The 18,549-nt window shown below is 45.6% G+C and overlaps 12 non-coding genes across 12 annotated transcripts; all 12 read left to right on the plus strand.

The window, feature by feature from the left end:
* The first annotated feature begins 812 nt into the window (after positions 1 to 812).
* On the plus strand, positions 813 to 886 carry trnai-aau (transfer RNA isoleucine (anticodon AAU)). The gene has a single exon. It is a non-coding gene; the product is annotated as a tRNA-Ile (tRNA).
* A 2,670-nt stretch (positions 887 to 3,556) lies between these two features.
* trnai-aau (transfer RNA isoleucine (anticodon AAU)) lies at positions 3,557 to 3,630 on the plus strand. The gene has a single exon. It is a non-coding gene; the product is annotated as a tRNA-Ile (tRNA).
* A 1,573-nt stretch (positions 3,631 to 5,203) lies between these two features.
* On the plus strand, positions 5,204 to 5,277 carry trnai-aau (transfer RNA isoleucine (anticodon AAU)). Its single transcript has one exon. It is a non-coding gene; the product is annotated as a tRNA-Ile (tRNA).
* Positions 5,278 to 5,752: 475 nt separating this feature from the next.
* trnav-aac (transfer RNA valine (anticodon AAC)) lies at positions 5,753 to 5,826 on the plus strand. The gene has a single exon. It is a non-coding gene; the product is annotated as a tRNA-Val (tRNA).
* Positions 5,827 to 7,398: 1,572 nt separating this feature from the next.
* On the plus strand, positions 7,399 to 7,472 carry trnai-aau (transfer RNA isoleucine (anticodon AAU)). The gene has a single exon. It is a non-coding gene; the product is annotated as a tRNA-Ile (tRNA).
* A 1,023-nt stretch (positions 7,473 to 8,495) lies between these two features.
* On the plus strand, positions 8,496 to 8,569 carry trnav-aac (transfer RNA valine (anticodon AAC)). The gene has a single exon. It is a non-coding gene; the product is annotated as a tRNA-Val (tRNA).
* A 1,025-nt stretch (positions 8,570 to 9,594) lies between these two features.
* On the plus strand, positions 9,595 to 9,668 carry trnav-aac (transfer RNA valine (anticodon AAC)). The gene has a single exon. It is a non-coding gene; the product is annotated as a tRNA-Val (tRNA).
* A 475-nt stretch (positions 9,669 to 10,143) lies between these two features.
* trnav-aac (transfer RNA valine (anticodon AAC)) lies at positions 10,144 to 10,217 on the plus strand. The gene has a single exon. It is a non-coding gene; the product is annotated as a tRNA-Val (tRNA).
* A 475-nt stretch (positions 10,218 to 10,692) lies between these two features.
* trnav-aac (transfer RNA valine (anticodon AAC)) lies at positions 10,693 to 10,766 on the plus strand. Its single transcript has one exon. It is a non-coding gene; the product is annotated as a tRNA-Val (tRNA).
* Positions 10,767 to 12,347: 1,581 nt separating this feature from the next.
* Positions 12,348 to 12,421, plus strand: trnai-aau (transfer RNA isoleucine (anticodon AAU)). Its single transcript has one exon. It is a non-coding gene; the product is annotated as a tRNA-Ile (tRNA).
* A 1,574-nt stretch (positions 12,422 to 13,995) lies between these two features.
* Positions 13,996 to 14,069, plus strand: trnai-aau (transfer RNA isoleucine (anticodon AAU)). The gene has a single exon. It is a non-coding gene; the product is annotated as a tRNA-Ile (tRNA).
* Positions 14,070 to 15,643: 1,574 nt separating this feature from the next.
* Positions 15,644 to 15,717, plus strand: trnai-aau (transfer RNA isoleucine (anticodon AAU)). Its single transcript has one exon. It is a non-coding gene; the product is annotated as a tRNA-Ile (tRNA).
* Positions 15,718 to 18,549: the final 2,832 nt, after the last annotated feature.

Here is an 18,549-nt window from a genome sequence, read left to right on the forward strand (position 1 = left end):
CTGCATGAAATGTGAACTGGAGCTTTCTTGTATCCACAGAAAAATTGTGTTTTTTGGAGAATGTGGGCATCGATCCCACTACCTCTCGCATGCTAAGCAAGCACTCTACCATTTGAGCTAATTCCCCAGCCTGTATGATTTGCCACAAGGAGCAACCAAGAGGGTCCAGTCTTGTCAGGCTATGCTGTCGGTGGACTTGCTCGTTTACGCGCCAGCACTGGCCGAGCCTCTGTGCATCCTAAAAATGTTGTTATATTGCAAGCGGCTGGTTAGCTCAGTTGGTTAGAGCGTGGTACTAATAACGCCAAGGTCGTGGGTTTGATCCCCGTACTGTCCATGAGGTACATTTTAAGTTGTTGTTTTTCTTTACCCTCTGCATTGGCTTCAAGAAAACTTCCCACAGCTTTGTTTGTGGGCATCATTTGTGTGTGCTACGCTGCTCCTCTGAAAGTAAGTCATGTCATTCGTTTTCATCTGACATTGTGACATCAGTGTTACATGAAAGTTGCTTGTCATTGTTACATGACAGTAGGTTGTCGTTAGACAAAACTGCATGAAATGTGAACTGGAGCTTTCTTGGATCCACAAAAAAATTGTGTTTTTTGGAGAAAGTGGGCATTGATCCCACTACCTCTCGCATACTAAGCAAGCACTCTACCATTTGAGCTAATTCCCCAGCCTGTATTATTTGCCACAAGGAGCAACCAAGAGGGTTCAGTCTTGTCAGGCTATGCTGTTGGTGGACTTGCTCGTTTACGCGCCAGCACTGGCCGAGCCTCTGTGCATCCTAAAAATTTTGCTCCGTTGCAAGCGGCCGGTTAGCTCAGTTGGTTAGAGCGTGGTGCTAATAACGTCAAGGTCGTGGGTTCGATCCCCGTACTGGCCATGAGGTACATTTTAAGTTGTTGTTTTTCTTTACCCTCTGCATTGGCTTCAAGGAAACTTCCCACAGCTTTGTTTGTGGGCATCAATTGTGTGTGCTACGCTGCTCCTCTGATAGTAAGTCATGTCATTCGTTTTCATCTGACATTGTGACATCAGTGTTACATGAAAGTTGCTTGTCATTGTTACATGACAGTAGGTTGTCGTTAGACAAAACTGCATGAAATGTGAACTGGAGCTTTCTTGGATCCACAGAAAAATGGTGTTTTTTGGAGAATGTGGCATCGATCCCACTACCTCTCACATGCTAAGCAAGCACTCTACCATTTGAGCTAATTCCCCAGCCTCTATGATGTGCCACAAGGAGCAACCAAGAGGGTTCAGTCTTGTCAGGCTATGCTGTTGGTGGACTTTCTCGTTTACTTGCCAGCACTGGCCGAGCCTCTGTGCATCCTAAAAATGTTGTTATATTGCAAGCGGCTGGTTAGCTCAGTTGGTGAGAGCGTGATGCTAATAAACCCAAGGTTGTGGGTTCGATCCCCGTACTGGCCATGAGATACATTTTAAGTTGTTGTTTTTCTTTACCCTCTGCATTGGCTTCAAGGAAACTTCCCACAGCTTTGTTTGTGGGCATCAATTGTGTGTGCTACGCTGCTCCTCTGAAAGTAAGTCATGTCATTCGTTTTCATCTGACATTGTGACATCAGTGTTACATGAAAGTTGCTTGTCATTGTTACATGACAGTAGGTTGTCGTTAGACAAAACTGCATGAAATGTGAACTGGAGCTTTCTTGGATCCACAAAAAAATTGTGTTTTTTGGAGAATGTGGGCATCGATCCCACTACCTGTCGCATGCTAAGCAAGCACTCTACCATTTGAGCTAATTCCCCAACCTGTATTATTTGCCACAAGGAGCAACCAAGAGGGTCCAGTCTTGTCAGGCTATGCTGTTGGTGGACTTGCTCGTTTACGCGCCAGCGCTGGCCGAGCCTCTGTGCATCCTAAAAATTTTGCTCCTTTGCAAGAGGCCGGTTAGCTCAGTTGGTTAGATCGTGGTGCTAATAATGACAAGGTTGTGGGTACGATCCCCGTACTGGCCATGAGGTACATTTTAAGTTGTTGTTTTTCTTTACCCTCTGCATTGGCTTCAAGGAAACTTCCCACAGCTTTGTTTGTGGGCATCAATTGTGTGTGCTACGCTGCTCCTCTGAAAGTAAGTCATGTCATTCGTTTTCATCTGACATTGTGACATCAGTGTTACAAGAAAGTTGCTTGTCATTGTTACATGACATTAGGTTGTCGTTAGACAAAACTGCATGAAGTGTGAACTGGAGCTTTCTTGGATCCACAAAAAAATGGTGTTTTTTAGAGAATGTGGGCATCGATCCCACTACCTCTCGCATGCTAAGTAAGCACTATACAATTTGAGCTAATTCCCCAGCCTGTATGATTTATCACAAGGAGCAACCAAGAGGGTTCAGTCTTGTCAGGCTATGCTGTTGGTGGACTTGCTCGTTTACGCGCCAGCACTGGCCGAGCCTCTTTGCATCCTGAAAATGTTCTTCATTTGCAAGCGGCCGGTTATCTCAGTTGGTTAGAGCGTGGTGCTAATAACGCCAAGGTTGTGGGTTCGATCCCCGTACTGGCCTTGAGTTACATTTTAAATTGTTGTTTTTCTTGACCCTCTGCATTGGCTTCAAGGAAACTTCCCACAGCTTTGTTTGTGGGCATCAATTGTGTGTGCTACGCTGCTCCTCTGAAAGTAAGTCATGTCATTCGTTTTCATCTGACATTGTGACATCAGTGTTACATGAAAGTTGCTTGTCATTGTTACATGACAGTAGGTTGTCGTTACACAAAACTGCATGAAATGTGAACTGGAGCTTTCTTGGATCCACAAAAAAATTCAGTTTTTTGGAGAATTTGGGCATCGATCCTACTACCTCTCGCATGCTAAGCAAGCAGTCTACCATTTGAGCTAATTCCCCAGCCTGTATAATTTGCTACCATTAGCAACCAAGAGGGTCCAGTCTTGTCAGGCTATGCTGTTGGTGGACTTGCTAGTTTACGCGCCAGCACTGGCCGAGCCTCTGTGCATCCTTAAAATGTTGCTCCTTCGCAAGCGGCCGGTTAGCTCAGTTGGTTTGAGTGTGGTGCTAATAACGCCAAGGTCGTGGGTTCGATCTCCGTACTGGCCATGAGGTACATTTTAAGTTGTTGTTTTTCTTTACCCTCTGCATTGGCTTCAAGGAAACTTCCCACAGCTTTGTTTGTGGGCATCAATTGTGTGTGCTACGCTGCTCCTCTGAAAGTAAGTCATGTCATTCGTTTTCATCTGACATTGTGACATCAGTGTTACATGAAAGTTGCTTGTCATTGTTACATGACAGTAGGTTGTCGTTAGACAAAACTGCATAAAATGTGAACTGGAGCTTTCTTGGATCCACAAAAAAATTCAGTTTTTTGGAGAATGTGGGCATCGATCCCACTACCTCTCGCATGCTAAGCAAGCACTCTACCATTTGAGCTAATTCCCCAGCCTGTATGACTTGCCACAAGGAGCAACCAAGAGGGTTCAGTCTTGTCAGGCTATGCTGTTGGTGGACTTGCTCGTTTACGCGCCAGCACTGGCCGAGGCTCTGTGCATCCTAAAAATTTTGATCCATTGCAAGCGGCCGGTTAGCTCAGTTGGTTAGAGCGTGGTGCTAATAACGCCAAGGTCGTGGGTTCGATCCCCGTACTGGCCATGAGGTACATTTTAAGTTGTTGTTTTTCTTTACCCTCTGCATTGGCTTCAAGGAAACTTCCCATAGCTTTGTTTGTGGGCATCAATTGTGTGTGCTAAGCTGCTCCTCTGAAAGTAAGTCATGTCATTCGTTTTCATCTGACATTGTGACATCAGTGTTACATGAAAGTTGCTTGTCATTGTTACATGACAGTAGGTTGTCGTTTGACAAAACTGCATGAAATGTGAACTGGAGCTTTCTTGGATCCACAAAAAAATTGTGTTTTTTGAAGAATGTGGGCATCGATCCCACTACCTCTCACTTACTAAGCAAGCACTTTACCATTTGAGCTAATTCCCCAGCCTGTATGATTTGCCACAAGGAGCAACCAAGAGGGTTCAGTCTTGTCAGGCTATGCTGTTGGTGGACTTTCTCGTTTACGCGCCAGCACTGGCCGAGCCTCTGTGCATCCTAAAAATGTTGTAATATTGCAAGCGGCTGGTTAGCTCAGTTGGTGAACGCGTGATGCTAACAACGCCAAGGTCGTGGGACCGATCCCCGTACTGGCCACGAGGTACATTTTAAGTTGTTGTTTTTCTTTACCCTCTGCATTGGCTTCAAGGAAACTTCCCACAGCTTTGTTTGTGGGCATCAATTGTGTGTGCTACGCTGCTCCTCTGAAAGTAAGTCATGTCATTCGTTTTCATCTGACATTGTGACATCAGTGTTACATGAAAGTTGCTTGTCATTGTTACATGACAGTAGGTTGTCGTTAGACAAAACTGCATGAAATGTGAACTGGAGCTTTCTTGGATCCACAAAAAAATTCAGTTTTTTGGGAATGTGGGCATCGATCCGACTACCTCTCGCATGCTAAGCAAGCACTCTACCATTTGCGCTAAATCCCCAGCCTGTATGATTTGCCACAAGGAGCAACCAAGAGGGTCCAGTCTTGTCAGGCTATGCTGTTGGCGGACTTGCTCGTTTACGCGCCAGCACTTGGTCGAGCCTCTGTGCATTCTAAAAATGTTGTTACATTGCAAGTGGCTGGTTAGCTCAGTTTTTTTGAGCGTGATTCTAATAACGCCAAGGTCGTGGGTTCGATCCCCGTACTGGCCATGAGGTACATTTTAAGTTGTTGTTTTTCTTTACCCTCTGCATTGGCTTCAAGGAAACTTCCCACAGCTTTGTTTGTGGGCATCAATTGTGTGTGCTACGCTGCTCCTCTGAAAGTAAGTCATGTCATTCGTTTTCATCTGACATTGTGACATCAGTGTTACATGAAAGTTGCTTGTCATTGTTACATGACAGTAGGTTGTCTTTAGACAAAACTGCATGAAATGTGAACTGGAGCTTTCTTGGATCCACAAAAAAATTCAGTTTTATGGAGAATGTGGGCATCGATCCCACTACCTCTCGCATGCTAAGCAAGCACTCTACCATTTGAGCTAATTCCCCAACCTGTATGATTTGCCACAAGGAGCAACCAAGAGGGTCCAGTCTTGTCAGGCTATGCTGTTGGTGGACTTGCTCGTTTACGCGCCAGCACTGGCCGAGGCTCTGTGCATCCTAAAAATGTTGCTCCGTTGCAAGCGGCCGGTTAGCTCAGTTGGTTAGAGCGTGGTGCTAATAACGCCAAGGTCGTGGGTTTGATCCCCGTACTGGCCATGAGGTACATTTTAAGTTGTTGTTTTTCTTTACCCTCTGCATTGGCTTCAAGGAAACTTCCCACAGCTTTGTTTGTGGGCATCAATTGTGTGTGCTACGCTGCTCCTCTGATAGTAAGTCATGTCATTCGTTTTCATCTGACATTGTGACATCAGTGTTACATGAAAGTTGCTTGTCATTGTTACATGACAGTAGGTTGTCGTTAGACAAAACTGCATGAAATGTGAACTGGAGCTTTCTTGGATCCACAAAAAAATTCTGTTTTTTGGAGAATGTGGGCATCGATCCCACTACCTCTCGCATGCTAAGCAAGCACTCTAGCATTTGAGCTAATTCCCCAGCCTGTATGATTTGCCACAAGGAGCAACCAAGAGGGTCCAGTCTTGTCAGGCTATGCTGTTGGTGGACTTTCTCGTTTACGCGCCAGCACTGGCCGAGCCTCTGTGCATCCTAAAAATGTTGTAATATTGCAAGCGGCTGGTTAGCTCAGTTGGTGAGAGCGTGATGCTAACAACGCCAAGGTCGTGGGTCCGATCCCCGTACTGGCCATGAGGTACATTTTAAGTTGTTGTTTTTCTTTACCCTCTGCATTGGCTTCAAGGAAACTTCCCACAGCTTTGTTTGTGGGCATCAATTGTGTGTGCTACGCTGCTCCTCTGAAAGTAAGTCATGTCATTCGTTTTCATCTGACATTGTGACATCAGTGTTACATGAAAGTTGCTTGTCATTGTTACATGACAGTAGGTTGTCGTTAGACAAAACTGCATGAAATGTGAACTGGAGCTTTCTTGGATCCACAAAAAAATTCAGTTTTTTGGGAATGTGGGCATCGATCCGACTACCTCTCGCATGCTAAGCAAGCACTCTACCATTTGAGCTAAATCCCCAGCCTGTATGATTTGCCACAAGGAGCAACCAAGAGGGTCCAGTCTTGTCAGGCTATGCTGTTGGTGGACTTGCTCGTTTACGCGCCAGCACTGGCCGAGCCTCTGTGCATCCTAAAAATGTTGCTCCTTCGCAAGCGGCAGGTTAGCTCAGTTGGTTAGAGCGTGGTGCTAATAACGCCAAGGTCGTGTGTTCGATCCCCGTACTGGCCATGAGGTACATTTTAAGTTGTTGTTTTTCTTTACCCTCTGCATTGGCTTCAAGGAAACTTCCCACAGCTTTGTTTGTGGGCATCAATTGTGTGTGCTACGCTGCCCCTCTGATAGTAAGTCATGTCATTCGTTTTCATCTGACATTGTGACATCAGTGTTACATGAAAGTTGCTTGTCATTGTTACATGACAGTAGGTTGTCGTTAGACAAAACTGCATGAAATGTGAACTGGAGCTTTCTTGGATCCACAGAAAAATTGTGTTTTTTGGAGAATGTGGGCATAGATCCCACTAACTCTCGCATGCTAAGCAAGCACTCTACCACTTGAGCTAATTCCCCAGCCTGTATGATTTGCCACAAGGAGCAACCAAGAGGGTTCAGTCTTGTCAGGCTATGCTGTTGGTGGACTTGCTCGTTTACGCGCCAGCACTGGCCGAGCCTCTGTGCATCCTAAAAATGTTGGTATATTGCAAGTGGCTGGTTAGCTCAGTTGGTGAGAGCGTGATGCTAATAACGCTAATGTTGTGGGTTCGATCCCCGTACTGGCCATGAGGTAAGTTTTAAGTTGTTGTTTTTCTTTACCCTCTGCATTGGCTTCAAGGAAACTTCCCACAGCTTTGTTTGTGGGCATCAATTGTGTGTGCTATGCTGCTCCTCTGAAAGTAAGTCATGTCATTCGTTTTCATCTGACATTGTGACATCAGTGTTACATGAAAGTTGCTTGTCATTGTTACATGACAGTAGGTTGTCGTTAGACAAAACTGCATGAAATGTGAACTGGAGCTTTCTTGGATCCACAAAAAAATTGTGTTTTTTGGAGAATGTGGGCATCGATCCCACTACCTCTCGCATGCTAAGCAAGCACTCTACCATTTGAGCTAATTCCCCAGCCTGTATGATTTGCCACAAGGAGCAACCAAGAGTGTTCAGTCTTGTCAGGCTATGCTGTTGGTGGACTTGCTCGTTTACGCGCCAGCACTGGCCGAGGCTCTGTGCATCCTAAAAATGTTGCTCCGTTGCAAGCGGCCGGTTAGCTCAGTTGGTTAGAGCGTGGTGCTAATAACGCCAAGGTCGTGGGTTCGATCCCCGTACTGGCCATGAGGTACATTTTAAGTTGTTGTTTTTCTTTACCCTCTGCATTGGCTTCAAGGAAACTTCCCACAGCTTTGTTTGTGGGCATCAATTGTGTGTGCTACGCTGCTCCTCTGATAGTAAGTCATGTCATTCGTTTTCATCTGACATTGTGACATCAGTGTTACATGAAAGTTGCTTGTCATTGTTACATGACAGTAGGTTGTCGTTAGACAAAACTGCATGAAATGTGAACTGGAGCTTTCTTGGATCCACAAAAAAATTTTGTTTTTTGGAGAATGTGGGCATCGATCCCACTACCTCTCGCATGCTAAGCAAGCACTCTACCATTTGAGCTAATTCCCCAGCCTGTATGATTTGCCACAAGGAGCAACCAAGAGGGTTCAGTCTTGTCAGGCTATGCTGTTGGTGTACTTGCTCGTTTACGCGCCAGCACTGGCCGAGGCTCTGTGCATCCTAAAAATTTTGCTCCGTTGCAAGCGGCCGGTTAGCTCAGTTGGTTAGAGCGTGGTGCTAATAATGCCAAGGTCGTGGGTTCGATCCCCGGACTGGGCATAAGGTACATTTTAAGTTGTTGTTTTTCTTTACCCTCTGCATTGGCTTCAAGGAAACTTCCCACAGCTTTGTTTGTGGGCATCAATTGTGTGTGCTATGCTGCTCCTCTGATAGTAAGTCATGTCATTCGTTTTCATCTGACATTGTGACATCAGTGTTACATGAAAGTTGCTTGTCATTGTTACATGACAGTAGGTTGTCGTTAGACAAAACTGCATGAAATGTGAACTGGAGCTTTCTTGTATCCACAGAAAAATTGTGTTTTTTCGAGAATGTGGGCATCAACCCACTACCTCTCGCATGCTAAGCAAGCACTCTACCATTTGAGCTAATTCCCCAGCCTCTATGATTTGCCACAAGGAGCAACCAAGAGGGTTCAGTCTTGTCAGGCTATGCTGTTGGTGGACTTTCTCGTTTACGCGCCAGCACTGGCCGAGCCTCTGTGCATCCTAAAAATGTTGTAATATTGCAAGCGGCTGGTTAGCTCAGTTGGTGAGAGCGTGATGCTAACAACGCCAAGGTCGTGGGTCCGATCCCCGTACTGGCCATGAGGTACATTTTAAGTTGTTGTTTTTCTTTACCCTCTGCATTGGCTTCAAGGAAACTTCCCACAGCTTTGTTTGTGGGCATCAATTGTGTGTGCTACGCTGCTCCTCTGAAAGTAAGTCATGTCATTCGTTTTCATCTGACATTGTGACATCAGTGTTACATGAAAGTTGCTTGTCATTGTTACATGACAGTAGGTTGTCGTTAGACAAAACTGCATGAAATGTGAACAGGAGCTTTCTTGGATCCACAATTTGTTTTTGTTTTTTGGAGAATGTGGGCATCGATCCCACTACCTCTCGCATGCTACGCAAGCACTCTACCATTTGATCTAATTCCCCAGCCTGTATAGCTTGCCACAAGGAGCAACCAAGAGGGTCCAGTCTTGTCAGGCTATGCTGTTGGTGGACTTGCTCGTTTACGCGCCAGCACTTGGCCGAGCCTCTGTGCATCCTAAAAATGTTGCTCCTTCGCAAGCGGCTGGTTAGCTCAGTTGTTTCGAGCGTGATTCTAATAACGCCAAGGTCGTGGGTTCGATCCCCGTACTGGCCATGCGGTACATTTTAAGTTGTTGTTTTTCTTTACCCTCTGCATTAGCTTCAAGGAAACTTCCCACAGCTTTGTTTGTGGGCATCAATTGTGTGTGCTACGCTGCTCCTCTGAAAGTAAGTCATGTCATTCGTTTTCATCTGACATTGTGACATCAGTGTTACATGAAAGTTGCTTGTCATTGTTACATGACAGTAGGTTGTCGTTAGACAAAACTGCATGAAATGTGAACTGGAGCTTTCTTGGATCCACAAAAAAATTGTGTTTTTTGGAGAATGTGGGCATCGATCCCACTACCTCTCGCATGCTAAGCAAGCACGCAACCATTTGTGCTAATTCCCCAGCCTGTATGATTTGCCACAAGGAGCAACCAAGAGGGTTCAGTCTTGTCAGGCTATGCTGTTGGTGGACTTGCTCGTTTACGCGCCAGCACTGGCCGAGCCTCTGTGCATCCTAAAAATGTTGTTATATTACAAGCGTCTGGTTAGCTCAGTTGGTGAGAGCGTGATGCTAACAACGCCAAGGTCGTGGGTTCGATCCCCATGCTGGCCATGAGGTACATTTTAAGTTGTTGCTTTTCTTTACCCTCTGCATTGGCTTCAAGGAAACTTCCCACAGCTTTGTTTGTGGGCATCAATTGTGTGTGCTACGCTGCTCCTCTGATAGTAAGTCATGTCATTCGTTTTCATCTGACATTGTGACATCAGTGTTACATGAAAGTTGCTTGTCATTGTTACATGACAGTAGTTTGTCGTTAGACAAAACTGCATGAAATGTGAACTGGAGCTTTCTTGGATCCACAAAAAAATTGTGTTTTTTGGAGAATGTGGGCATCGATCCCACTACCTCTCGCATGCTAAGCAAGCACTCTACCATTTGAGCTCATTCCCCAGCCTGTATGATTTGCCACAAGGAGCAACCAAGAGGGTTCAGTCTTGTCAGGCTATGCTGTTGGTGGACTTGCTCGTTTACGCGCCAGCACTGGCCGAGCCTCTGTGCATCCTAAAAATGTTGTAATATTGCAAGCGGCTGATTAGCTCAGTTGGTGAGAGCGTGATGCTAACAACGCCAAGGTCGTGGGTCCGATCCCCGTACTGGCCATGAGGTACATTTTAAGTTGTTGTTTTTCTTTACCCTCTGCATTGGCTTCAAGGAAACTTCCCACAGCTTTGTTTGTGGGCATCAATTGTGTGTGCTACGCTGCTCCTCTGAAAGTAAGTCATGTCATTCGTTTTCATCTGACATTGTGACATCAGTGTTACATGAAAGTTGCTTGTCATTGTTACATGACAGTAGGTTGTCGTTAGACAAAACTGCATGAAATTTGAACTGGAGCTTTCTTGGATCCAGAAAGAAATTCAGTTTTTTGGAGAATGTGGGCATCGATCCCACTACCTCTCGCATGCTAAGCAAGCACTCTACCATTTGAGCTAATTCCCCAGCCTATATGATTTGACACAAGGAGCAACCAAGAGGGTTCAGTCTTGTCAGGCTATGCTGTTGGTGGAATTGCTCGTTTACGCGCCAGCACTGGCCGAGCCTCTGTGCATCCTAAAAATGTTGTAATATTGCAAGCGGCTGGTTAGCTCAGTTGGTGAGAGCGTGATGCTAACAACGCCAAGGTCGTGGGTCCGATCCCCGTACTGGCCATGAGGTACATTTTAAGTTGTTGTTTTTCTTTACCCTCTGCATTGGCTTCAAGGAAACTTCCCACAGCTTTGTTTGTGGGCATCAATTGTGTGTGCTACGCTGCTCCTCTGAAAGTAAGTCATGTCATTCGTTTTCATCTGACATTGTGACATCAGTGTTACATGAAAGTTGCTTGTCATTGTTACATGACAGTAGGTTGTCGTTAGACAAAACTGCATGAAATGTGAACTGGAGCTTTCTTGGATCCACAAAAAAATTCAGTTTTTTGGAGAATGTGGGCATCGATCCCACTACCTCTCGCATGCTAAGCAAGCACTCTACCATTTGAGCTAATTCCCCAGCCTGTATGATTTGACACAAGGAGCAACCAAGAGGGTTCAGTCTTGTCAGGCTATGCTGTTGGTGGAATTGCTCGTTACGCGCCAGCACTGGCCGAGCCTCTGTGCATCCTAAAAATGTTGGTATATTGCAAGCGGCTGGTTAGCTCAGTTGGTGAGAGCGTGATGCTAATAACTCCAAGGTCGTGGGTTGGATCCCCGTACTGGCCATGAGGTACATTTTAAGTTGTTGTTTTTCTTTACCCTCTGCATTGGCTTCAAGGAAACTTCCCACAGCTTTGTTTGTGGGCATCAATTGTGTGTGCTACGCTGCTCCTCTGAAAGTAAGTCATGTCATTCGTTTTCATCTGACATTGTGACATCGTGACATCAGTGTTACATGAAAGTTGCTTGTCATTGTTACATGACAGTAGGTTGTCGTTAGACAAAACTGCATGAAATGTGAACAGGAGCTTTCTTGGATCCACAATTTTTTTTTGTTTTTTGGAGAATGTGGGCATCGATCCCACTACCTCTCGCATGCTACGCAAGCACTCTACCATTTGATCTAATTCCCCAGCCTGTATAGCTTGCCACAAGGAGCAACCAAGAGGGTCCAGTCTTGTCAGGCTATGCTGTTGGTGGACTTGCTCGTTTACGCGCCAGCACTTGGCCGAGCCTCTGTGCATCCTAAAAATGTTGTAACATTGCAAGCGGCTGGTTAGCTCAGTTGTTTCGAGCGTGATTCTAATAACGCCAAGGTCGTGGGTTCGATCCCCGTACTGGCCATGCGGTACATTTTAAGTTGTTGTTTTTCTTTACCCTCTGCATTAGCTTCAAGGAAACTTCCCACAGCTTTGTTTGTGGGCATCAATTGTGTGTGCTACGCTGCTCCTCTGAAAGTAAGTCATGTCATTCGTTTTCATCTGACATTGTGACATTAGTGTTACATGAAAGTTGCTTGTCATTGTTACATGACAGTAGGTTGTCGTTAGACAAAACTGCATGAAATGTGAACTGGAGCTTTCTTGGATCCACAGAAAAATTGTGTTTTTTGGAGAATGTGGGCATCGATCCCACTACCTCTCGCATGCTAAGCAAGCACTCTAACATTTGAGCTAATTCCCCAGCCTGTATGATTTGCCACAAGGAGCAACCAAGAGGGTTCAGTCTTGTCAGGCTGTGCTGTTGGTGGACTTGCTCGTTTACTCGCCAGCACTGGCCGAGGCTCTGTGCATCCTAAAAATTTTGCTCCGTTGCAAGCGGCCGGTTAGCTCAGTTGGTTAGAGCGTGGTGCTAATAACGCCAAGGTCGTGGGTTTGATCCCCGTACTGGCCATGAGGTAAATTTTAAGTTGTTGTTTTTCTTTACCCTCTGCATTGGCTTCAAGGAAACTTCCCACAGCTTTGTTTGTGGGCATCAATTGTGTGTGCTAAGCTGCTCCTCTGAAAGTAAGTCATGTCATTCGTTTTCATCTGACATTGTGACATCAGTGTTACATGAAAGTTGCTTGTCATTATTACATGACAGTAGGTTGTCGTTAGACAAAACTGCATGAAATGTGAACTGGAGCTTTCTTGGATCCACAAAAAAATTGTGTTTTTTGGAGAATGTGGGCATCGATTCCACTACCTCTCGCATGCTAAGCAAGCACTCTACCATTTGAGCTCATTCCCCAGCCTGTATGATTTGCCACAAGGAGCAACCAAGAGGGTTCAGTCTTGTCAGGCTATGCTGTTGGTGGACTTGCTCGTTTACGCGCCAGCACTGGCCGAGCCTCTGTGGATCCTAAAAATGTTGTTATATTGCAAGCGGCTGGTTAGCTCAGTTGGTTAGAGCGTGATGCTAATAACGCCAAGGTCGTGGGTTCGATCCCCGTACTGGCCATGTGGGACATTTTAAGTTGTTGTTTTTCTTTACCCTCTGCATTGGCTTCAAGGAAACTTCCCACAGCTTTGTTTGTGGGCATCAATTGTGTGTGCTACGCTGCTCCTCTGAAAGTAAGTCATGTCATTCGTTTTCATCTGACATTGTGACATCAGTGTTACATGAAAGTTGCTTGTCATTGTTACATGACAGTAGGTTGTCGTTAGACAAAACTGCATGAAATGTGAACAGGAGCTTTCTTGGATCCACAATTTTTTTTTGTTTTTTGGAGAATGTGGGCATCGATCCCACTACCTCTCGCATGCTACGCAAGCACTCTACCATTTGATCTAATTCCCCAGCCTGTATAGCTTGCCACAAGGAGCAACCAAGAGGGTCCAGTCTTGTCAGGCTATGCTGTTGGTGGACTTGCTCGTTTACGCGCCAGCACTTGGCCGAGCCTCTGTGCATCCTAAAAATGTTGTAACATTGCAAGCGGCTGGTTAGCTCAGTTGTTTCGAGCGTGATTCTAATAACGCCAAGGTCGTGGGTTCGATCCCCGTACTGGCCATGCGGTACATTTTAAGTTGTTGTTTTTCTTTACCCTCTGCATTACCTTCAAGGAAACTTCCCACAGCTTTGTTTGTGGGCATCAATTGTGTGTGCTACGCTGCTCCTCTGAAAGTAAGTCATGTCATTCGTTTTCATCTGACATTGTGACATCAGTGTTACATGAAAGTTGCTTGTCATTGTTACATGACAGTAGGTTGTCGTTAGACAAAACTGCATGAAATGTGAACTGGAGCTTTCTTGGATCCACAGAAAAATTGTGTTTTTTGGAGAATGTGGGCATCGATCCCACTACCTCTCGCACGCTAAGCAAGCACTCTACCATTTGAGCTAATTCCCCAGCCTGTATGATTTGCCACAAGGAGCAACCAAGAGGGTTCAGTCTTGTCAGGCTGTGCTGTTGGTGGACTTGCTCGTTTACGCGCCAGCACTGGCCGAGGCTCTGTGCATCCTAAAAATTTTGCTCCGTTGCAAGCGGCCGGTTAGCTCAGTTGGTTAGAGCGTGGTGCTAATAACGCCAAGGTCGTGGGTTTGATCCCCGTACTGGCCATGAGGTAAATTTTAAGTTGTTGTTTTTCTTTACCCTCTGCATTGGCTTCAAGGAAACTTCCCACAGCTTTGTTTGTGGGCATCAATTGTGTGTGCTAAGCTGCTCCTCTGAAAGTAAGTCATGTCATTCGTTTTCATCTGACATTGTGACATCAGTGTTACATGAAAGTTGCTTGTCATTATTACATGACAGTAGGTTGTCGTTAGACAAAACTGCATGAAATGTGAACTGGAGCTTTCTTGGATCCACAAAAAAATTGTGTTTTTTGGAGAATGTGGGCATCGATTCCACTACCTCTCGCATGCTAAGCAAGCACTCTACCATTTGAGCTCATTCCCCAGCCTGTATGATTTGCCACAAGGAGCAACCAAGAGGGTTCAGTCTTGTCAGGCTATGCTGTTGGTGGACTTGCTCGTTTACGCGCCAGCACTGGCCGAGCCTCTGTGCATCCTAAAAATGTTGTTATATTGCAAGCGGCTGGTTAGCTCATTTGGTTAGAGCGTGATGCTAATAACGCCAAGGTCGTGGGTTCGATCCCCGTACTGGCCATGTGGTACATTTTAAGTTGTTGTTTTTCTTTACCCTCTGCATTGGCTTCAAGGAAACTTCCCACAGCTTTGTTTGTGGGCATCAATTGTGTGTGCTACGCTGCTCCTCTGAAAGTAAGTCATGTCATTCGTTTTCATCTGACATTGTGACATCAGTGTTACATGAAAGTTGCTTGTCATTGTTACATGACAGTAGGTTGTCGTTAGACAAAACTGCATGAAATGTGAACAGGAGCTTTCTTGGATCCACAATTTTTTTTTGTTTTTTGGAGAATGTGGGCATCGATCCCACTACCTCTCGCATGCTACGCAAGCACTCTACCATTTGATCTAATTCCCCAGCCTGTATAGCTTGCCACAAGGAGCAACCAAGAGGGTCCAGTCTTGTCAGGCTATGCTGTTGGTGGACTTGCTCGTTTACGCGCCAGCACTTGGCCGAGCCTCTGTGCATCCTAAAAATGTTGTAACATTGCAAGCGGCTGGTTAGCTCAGTTGTTTCGAGCGTGATTCTAATAACGCCAAGGTCGTGGGTTCGATCCCCGTACTGGACATGCGGTACATTTTAAGTTGTTGTTTTTCTTTACCCTCTGCATTAGCTTCAAGGAAACTTCCCACAGCTTTGTTTGTGGGCATCAATTGTGTGTGCTACGCTGCTCCTCTGAAAGTAAGTCATGTCATTCGTTTTCATCTGACATTGTGACATCAGTGTTACATGAAAGTTGCTTGTCATTGTTACATGACAGTAGGTTGTCGTTAGACAAAACTGCATGAAATGTGAACTGGAGCTTTCTTGGATCCACAGAAAAATTGTGTTTTTTGGAGAATGTGGGCATCGATCCCACTACCTCTCGCATGCTAAGCAAGCACTCTACCATTTGAGCTAATTCCCCAGCCTGTATGATTTGCCACAAGGAGCAACCAAGAGGGTTCAGTCTTGTCAGGCTGTGCTGTTGGTGGACTTGCTCGTTTACGCGCCAGCACTGGCCGAGGCTCTGTGCATCCTAAAAATTTTGCTCCGTTGCAAGCGGCCGGTTAGCTCAGTTGGTTAGAGCGTGGTGCTAATAACGCCAAGGTCGTGGGTTTGATCCCCGTACTGGCCATGAGGTAAATTTTAAGTTGTTGTTTTTCTTTACCCTCTGCATTGGCTTCAAGGAAACTTCCCACAGCTTTGTTTGTGGGCATCAATTGTGTGTGCTACGCTGCTCCTCTGATAGTAAGTCATGTCATTCGTTTTCATCTGACATTGTGACATCAGTGTTACATGAAAGTTGCTTGTCATTGTTACATGACAGTAGGTTGTCGTTAGACAAAACTGCATGAAATGTGAACTGGAGCTTTCTTGGATCCACAAAAAAATTGTGTTTTTTGGAGAATGTGGGCATCGATCCCACTACCTCTCGCATGCTAAGCAAGCACTCTACCATTTGAGCTCATTCCCCAGCCTGTATGATTTGCCACAAGGAGCAACCAAGAGGGTTCAGTCTTGTCAGGCTATGCTGTTGGTGGACTTGCTCGTTTACGCGCCAGCACTGGCCGAGCCTCTGTGCATCCTAAAAATGTTGCTCCCTCGCAAGCGGCCGGTTAGCTCAGTTGGTTAGAGCGTGGTGCTAATAACGCCAAGGTCGTCGGTTCGATCCCCGTACTGGCCATGAGGTGCATTTTAAGTTGTTGTTTTTCTTTACCCTCTGCATTGGCTTCAAGGAAACTTCCCACAGCTTTGTTTGTGGGCATCAATTGTGTGTGCTACGCTGCTCCTCTGATAGTAAGTCATGTCATTCGTTTTCATCTGACATTGTGACATCAGTGTTACATGAAAGTTGCTTGTCATTGTTACATGACAGTAGGTTGTCGTTAGACAAAACTGCATGAAATGTGAACTGGAGCTTTCTTGGGTCCACAAAAAAATTGTGTTTTTTGGAGAATGTGGGCATCGATCCCACAACCTCTCGCATGCTAAGCAAGCACTCTACCATTTGAGCTCATTCCCCAGCCTGTATGATTTGCCACAAGGAGCAACCAAGAGGGTTCAGTCTTGTCAGGCTATGCTGTTGGTGGACTTGCTCGTTTACGCGCCAGCACTGGCCGAGCCTCTGTGCAGCCTAAAAATGTTGTTATATTGCAAGCGGCTGGTTAGCTCAGTTGGTGAGAGCGTGATGCTAATAACGCCAAGGTCGTGGGTTTGATCCACGTACTGGCCATTAGGTACATTTTAAGTTGTTGCTTTTCTTTACCCTCTGCATTGGCTTCAAGGAAACTTCCCACAGCTTTGTTTGTGGGCATCAATTGTGTGTGCTACGCTGCTCCTCTGAAAGTAAGTCATGTCATTCGTTTTCATCTGACATTGTGACATCAGTGTTACATGAAAGTTGCTTGTCATTGTTACATGACAGTAGGTTGTCGTTAGACAAAACTGCATGAAATGTGAACTGGAGCTTTCTTGGATCCACAAAAAATTTATGTTTTTTGGAGAATGTGGGCATCGATCCCACTACCTCTCGCATGCTAAGCAAGCACTCTACCATTTGAGCTCATTCCCCAGCCTGTATGATTTGCCACAAGGAGCAACCAAGAGGGTTCAGTCTTGTCAGGCTATGCTGTTGGTGGACTTGCTCGTTTACGCGCCAGCACTGGCCGAGCCTCTGTGCATCCTAAAAATTTTGCTCCCTCGCAAGCGGCCGGTTAGCTCAGTTGGTTAGAGCGTGGTGCTAATAACGCCAAGGTCGTCGGTTCGATCCCCGTACTGGCCATGAGGTGCATTTTAAGTTGTTGTTTTTCTTTACACTCTGCATTGGCTTCAAGGAAACTTCCCACAGCTTTGTTTGTGGGCATCAATTGTGTGTGCTACGCTGCTCCTCTGATAGTAAGTCATGTCATTCGTTTTCATCTGACATTGTGACATCAGTGTTACATGAAAGTTGCTTGTCATTGTTACATGACAGTAGGTTGTCGTTAGACAAAACTGCATGAAATGTGAACTGGAGCTTTCTTGGGTCCACAAAAAAATTGTGTTTTTTGGAGAATTTGGGCATCGATCCCACAACCTCTCGCATGCTAAGCAAGCACTCTGCCATTTGAGCTCATTCCCCAGCCTGTATGATTTGCCACAAGGAGCAACCAAGAGGGTTCAGTCTTGTCAGGCTATGCTGTTGGTGGACTTGCTCGTTTACGCGCCAGCACTGGCCGAGCCTCTGTGCAGCCTAAAAATGTTGTTATATTGCAAGCGGCTGGTTAGCTCAGTTGGTGAGAGCGTGATGCTAATAACGCCAATGTCGTGGGTTTGATCCACGTACTGGCCATTAGGTACATTTTAAGTTGTTGTTTTTCTTTACCCTCTGCATTGGCTTCAAGGAAACTTCCCACAGCTTTGTTTGTGGGCATCAATTGTGTGTGCTAAGCTGCTCCTCTGAAAGTAAGTCATGTCATTCGTTTTCATCTGACATTGTGACATCAGTGTGACATGAAAGTAGCTTGTCATTATTACATGACAGTAGGTTGTCGTTAGACAAAACTGCATGAAATGTGAACTGGAGCTTTCTTGGATCCACAAAAAAATTGTGTTTTTTGGAGAATGTGGGCATCGATTCCACTACCTCTCGCATGCTAAGCAAGCACTCTACCATTTGAGCTAATTCCCCAGCCTGTATAATTCGCCACAAGGAGCAACCAAGAGGGTCCAGTCTTGTCAGGCTATGCTGTTGGTGGACTTGCTCGTTTACGCGCCAGCACTTGGCCGAGCCTCTGTGCATCCTAAATAATGTTGTTACATTGCAAGTGGCTGGATAGCTCAGTTGGTTTGAGCGTGATTCTAATAACGCCAAGGTCGTGGGTTCGATCCCCGTACTGGCCATGAGGTACAATTTAAGTTGTTGTTTTTCTTTACCCTCTGCATATGCTTCAAGGAAACTTCCCACAGCTTTGTTTGTGGGCATCAA

The sequence above is a fragment of the Salvelinus fontinalis genome, unplaced genomic scaffold, assembly GCF_029448725.1.
Source record: "Salvelinus fontinalis isolate EN_2023a unplaced genomic scaffold, ASM2944872v1 scaffold_0099, whole genome shotgun sequence".
NCBI classification, from domain to species: domain Eukaryota; kingdom Metazoa; phylum Chordata; class Actinopteri; order Salmoniformes; family Salmonidae; genus Salvelinus; species Salvelinus fontinalis.